The sequence below is a fragment of the Petaurus breviceps genome, unplaced genomic scaffold, assembly GCF_028583685.1.
Source record: "Petaurus breviceps papuanus isolate PSGF00001 unplaced genomic scaffold, PetGlider_PUasm1.0 139, whole genome shotgun sequence".
Taxonomy (NCBI): domain Eukaryota; kingdom Metazoa; phylum Chordata; class Mammalia; order Diprotodontia; family Petauridae; genus Petaurus; species Petaurus breviceps.
Genome location: NW_027185697.1, coordinates 13,327,854 through 13,333,454, shown reverse-complemented (window position 1 = coordinate 13,333,454; position 5,601 = coordinate 13,327,854). Strand labels below are relative to the sequence as shown.

The 5,601-nt window shown below is 43.3% G+C and overlaps 1 pseudogene; it reads right to left on the bottom strand.

Moving 5' to 3' along the window:
- Positions 1-1,203: 1,203 nt before the first annotated feature.
- LOC138145084 (putative N-acetyltransferase 8B) lies at positions 1,204-2,652 on the bottom strand (annotated as a pseudogene).
- Positions 2,653-5,601: the final 2,949 nt, after the last annotated feature.

Below are 5,601 nucleotides of genomic sequence, written 5' to 3'. Positions count from 1 at the left end.
GGTTTATAATTCTGGAAACCAGTATAGCTGGTGGTTATCAACTCTCCCTAAGACCCTCCAGCTGTCAGCTGGTCAGGATGACCTGAGGCTAAAACCACAGGCTCACATGGGGTTGGACTCTGCTCCCAGTGTACTGCAGTGGACCCTTTCTGTCCACCTGCCAGGCTGCTGTCAGTGGGAGGTTTGTTTCTCTCTGTCATTTTGTGGGTTCTGTAGCCCTAAGGTTTGTTTAGACTAATTTTTTATAGGTATTTGAAGTGGTTATGGAGGGAGCTTATGGAATTTTCCTGTTTCTATGGTGCCATCTTGGCTCCTCCCTGATACAGTTTTTAAAAAAAATAAACAGATAAGGAGAAAGAACCCAACCATAGAAAGTTACTAAGGGAATAGAGAAGATCTAGGGTCATGTTCAGAGGTGAATACTGAAGAAAAAAAAACTCTCACAACCCAAAGAGTAAAGTGAAATGGTCACCAGCTCAAAAAGAATTCATAGAAGAATTTTTAAAAAACTTTAAAAATCAAATGAGAGAGGCTGATGAAAAAATTTAAGAATAAGAACAGTCCAAGAAAAACAAGATTACAAAAGAAAGTCAACCAACTGGAAATCTAGATCATAATTTTAAGAAAATGACTCCTTAAAAATTGGAATGTGGCAAGGGGAAGTCAGTGAAGTTATGAGACCAAAAAATAATAAAACAAAAAAAAATAAAAGAGAAAATGAAACATTTCATTTTTTATACTGAACTGGAGAACAGATCGAGAAGAGAAAACATATGAATAAGCAGACTTCCTCAAAGCTACAATCAAAAAAAGAAGCTTGATGCAGATGAACTTAGGCAGCATTAAATAAAATCTTACTAACAATGAGAGCTACCCAAAGTGTAATGGGCTATCTTCTAAGCATTTTGCCCTCATTGAAGGCATCTGAACAGAAGCTGGATATTCATTTGTCATGTACATTGTGGTAAGGATTCCTGATTAGCATTGGGTTAGGCTGGATGCCAATGAGGTTCTTTCCAATGCTGAGATCAATAATGAGATTTTACCCATCTTCAATCTCTTTGGGATAAGGCCTTTTTCCACAAGGGGAGAAAGTCAGTGGTGGAGATTAAGTTTACATCTTTAATGAGCCCTGAGGGTGTTCAGAGCACTATTATGGGTCAATATAAAAGTGGCTAAAGGCAAAGGTGGTTCAGGGAGACTTCAGAGTGAAGAAGGGAGTGTATATTCATAGTAGAATAAAGGAATGGCCACTCCAAAACTCCATTTTAGAGAGTCAAAAGCTACACCTGATTTCCAGAAACCCAGCTTCTCATATACCCTTTGAGCTGGGTAATTATAGCAAAGGGTACTCAGTACCACAGCATCATTCCACCGGTCCTCTGCAAACTGGAGCAGAGTCTGCGTCAGGCATTTGGCGATGTCCTGGCCCTGGTACTTGGGTCACATTGACAAATGTAGCAGCTCCAGGCACTTCCATACTTTTGAAGCCCCTTGTGATGGGTAGGCTCCCACCATGCCCACCAACTGACCCTCTGTCTCTTCCACCCAGAAACAAGATCCTCTGTCACTGAGATAGGAGTTTTCGACGTTCTTCATATCAGTGTGCGAAGCACTGTCCACATACCAGTTGAAAATATATCTAGTAGCCTGCCAAAAGAAGGCCAGGAGGACTGAGAGGCCAGAAGAGAGAGGAGGAGGGAGCCAGTTAAAGAAACACAGTCCCTGTGCCACCCAGCAGGAGCAGGAAGCTTCTGGGTTGCTTCAGCAGATGGAAGAAGCCAGCAGTAATATGATGTAGTGTTCCTTTAATGAACATGTCTATTACAGCTTCCCTGTCATGGTCCTGATATTTCTGGATATGATAGGGAGCCATAGATTCTTCAGTCTCCTTCTCCTACTGACCCTGTAGAAGAGAGAATATTGGCACCATCCTTCCCCAATCCACCTCAGTCATACTATCTTCCTCCCCAGAACTCACCTTCTTTTCCTAGAAGGAATAAAACTACTCTTTGAATGGGAGGATTAGAAATGGGGTGGGGGGAAGAAAACTGCCGACATTCTGCCCTCTAGAGCCCCAGGCCTCCTTAAACCCATCTGGAGTCAGTCCAAGGATGGAAGGAGCAAATCCTGTACAGGTCCAAAAGTGTCTTTCTGAGCCATCCAGAATAGACTTTCCCCATGAGCTGTGATCTTTCTTCTCAGTCCAGAGCTTCCTGTGGTCCCAAGTCATGGGAGCATGACCTAGACGCAGTGAGGTACACTGGAGAGAGTTCCCGAGTTTAAATCTTGCCTCTATCACTTCCTATTTGGGTAACTGGGTCTCCATTTCTAACCTGTAAAGTGGAGGTATGGGGAGGGTAGGATAGATGGCATCTTAGGTGCCTTTCAGCTCCTCATCTGTTGTCCTATGGAAAGAACTCAGAGGCACAAGGGAATCTTTTCAGGGAAGCTCCCTCTCCTGTCTCCTCACCTGTTGGTTTTGCAGATCCCAAACACTCCTGTCCTTTGAAGCTGGTACCTTTGCAACTTGTGACCTTTTTTCTCAAGCTGATCCTCTAAGTCTGCCTGAGTGCGTCCAAGCACACGTGATGCCAAAAGGTCAAGGTCCTTCCTCCTGTTGCAGCTGTCTATTTGAGAGCAGAATCATCACTTTTTCACTCCTTACCCTACAAACTCCCCCAGCCCCTGAGCCCTCCCACTCACCTACCCACAGCTCAGATAAGGAGTGTGGCATTCTGCCCAAATAATCCTGGTGAAGGCGTCTGCTGTTCCCTTCTCTGGGAGAGTCAAGCTTGTCTTACATTGGAGGAAGAAAGCAACCTTCACCTCCTTAGCCCCTGGAGCCCCCTTTTTCTTTGTGTCCTCCCCCTCCTAAGCATTCCCAGTCCTCTGCATATGACTTGGACTGACCCAGAGGTACTACTGAATCTTAGTAAGAGCATCCTCTGGTCTGTCTCTGGCCCTCTGGATATGGTGCTGCCAGCAGCCAGCATCCAAGTGCAGACTCAAACTTTCTTTAGGATTGGAAAGTGATGAATCCTTAGAGAAACACTTCACTGAAAGTCACAGAATCTCAGAGCCAGAGGGGACTTCAAAAGGAGCAGGCTTTCCCATAGCTACAAGTCTTCAAGCATAGGCTGGAGCGGCAGTTTGTAGAGAGAATTACTGTTCAACTCTGCTTTGGACTGCATGGCCCCTCATAGTCCTTTCCTCTCTATGCTTCTGAGAGCCAATGATTTCTTTTAGACCTTTAACAAACCAGAAGATGCCCTCACCTACCTTCTGATAACAGGAATCAACGAAAAACTTTTCTTAAAATCCAGCTATTTGCTAAGTAGTAACCCAAACATCGGGAGTACAAATTCCAAAGGGAGACTGCCCCTGCCCTTAGAAGATAACTTCCAAATGGGGAAAAACAAGGTAGTCAGGGGAGTAGTGGCCAGGGAAGGAAATTTGGATCTGAGGAATCACAGGAATGGCTAATGGAGCAAGAAGGGAGTCAATCAACCTGCTCAAGTATTGATTTGATTGGTTTCCAGATGGAGGGGTCAAAGGTAGGGGGTGGGGCTATTTAAGCCTGCAGGACAGATAACAAGGCACAGTGATCTGGACAGCTTTGGAGGCATCTCTCACAAAACCAAGGGATACAATGGGAATTTCAGTATCACTCTTCTTTTAAAAATCTCTGAAAATGGCTTTTAGTCAAGAGTTCAGATAAGCAATGAATGAATGCATTAATGGAAAAGTGCCTATTTTATGTCTATTCTATACCAGGCTCTTTTTTAGGATGTGAGGACAGAAAGCAAAAGTAAGAATCTCTGCCTTGACAAGAAGCTTATACTATAATTAAGGAAGACAAATCATATAAGTGACTTACTGATGTCCAAGAAGACAACCAATTTGATTTAACTGGGCAGACAATGCAGAAAGGGCTCATGCCCAAATGCATCAGTAGTCCAGGACAACAACTTTCAGAAGACATACTTTTTCTCCATGATCACAGTGTACCTTCCAAGCCACGAGGGTCCTGCCTTTTCTTTTCTTTTTTTAAGCAATCAGGGTTAAGTAACTTGCTCAAGGTTACACGGCCAGTTGTTTCTGGGTGTGGTGCTAAGTATTTGAGCCCAGATTTGATCCCCAGGTCATCCCAACACTGGAGCCGGTGCTCTTACTCGCTGAGCCACCTGGCCACCCCTGAGCAATTGGGGTTAAGTAACTTTCTCAAGGTTACATGGCCAGGTGTTTCTGGGTGGGTGCTAAGTGTCTGAGCCCAGATTCGATCCCCAGGTCATCCTGACACTGGAGACAGTGCTCTTATTCACTGTGCTATCTGGCCGCCTGCTTTTTCTTTGGCATGTAGGTCCCTGATCCCAGCTTCCTGATCAACTTCCTGTTCTATTATTAAATACATATTATATTAATAAAGTTAATACATATCATTGCATGTATTGAATATCCATTATTGAAACTATGTCTCTACTTACTTTTTTTCCTCAATAGAAGCTGTTTCCCATATTTCTTTTCTTTGTTTAGGTTCATTTAGAATAGGTCATTCAGTTGCAGTGGCTTTTATTGCAGCTTTCTCTCCAAATCGGTGGACAGCTCTGGCTTCTGTCTAGGTCTGTTCTCATTGGCCATGCCCTCTCGCCTCCCCAACCCCACCCAACAAGTTCGGTGGGTATTGCTGGGTAGAAGAGTAAGGCTGGCTTAGTCACTTGTGTGACTTGCTTCCATATTGCTTTCCAGATTGGTTAGTCTGATTCACTGCTTCCTGAATATTGTATTAGTATGCATGTTTTCCCATATCCCCTCCAAAATTTCCAACTTACTTTTTGATCATCTTTACCAATCTGATGGGTGAGAGGTAGAACTTTGGAGTTGCTTTAATTTTCATTTCTCTGAATTATTAGTGATTTGGAGCATTTTTTCATACAGATGTTGAATTTTTGGATTTCTTTCTTTGAAAAGTGCCTACTCATATTCTTCGACCATTTGTCTACTGGGGAATGGTTCTTGGTCATAAATTTGAATCATTTATTCATATATGTTGTATATGAGACCTTTAACAGTGAAATTTATTGCAAAGATTTTTTTCTAGTTACCTAGAAACAGATTTCTTGTTCAGATATCCTAGGAAGTCACCATGAAAGAATCCCCTTTGTGTATGCTTACCATATTTGTACTAACCATTTGGGGAAGGCAAACATTTTCCTAAAGTTCTTTAAGATAACAAAAAAAATAAATATGCAATCCCAGTTGGCCTTAAAGGACTATAATATGCCACTGGGGTTTCTGTGCAGACTCTTATTCTCAGTTGGTAGTATACAACAGCCAGTAGGGGCTGCCCTCTCGATAGAGGAGTATGGGGGGATGTAGGTTTGGGGGAGGCTTTGACTTTTAGCCATAACAGAAAGGATATCCTCCCTTCATGCCCATTCCTTCCTACTTTGCCAACTTCAAGTTTGACTTTGGGGCACATATGAGCCAGTCAGCTGGGGCTTGGCCAGAGTCCAGGAGTACTGGGGCAGAAGCCAGGATGTTATGTCACCCTTGTGATCATCCCTATAATCTCCATTCAGGCAGCCCTGCTCCAAGACC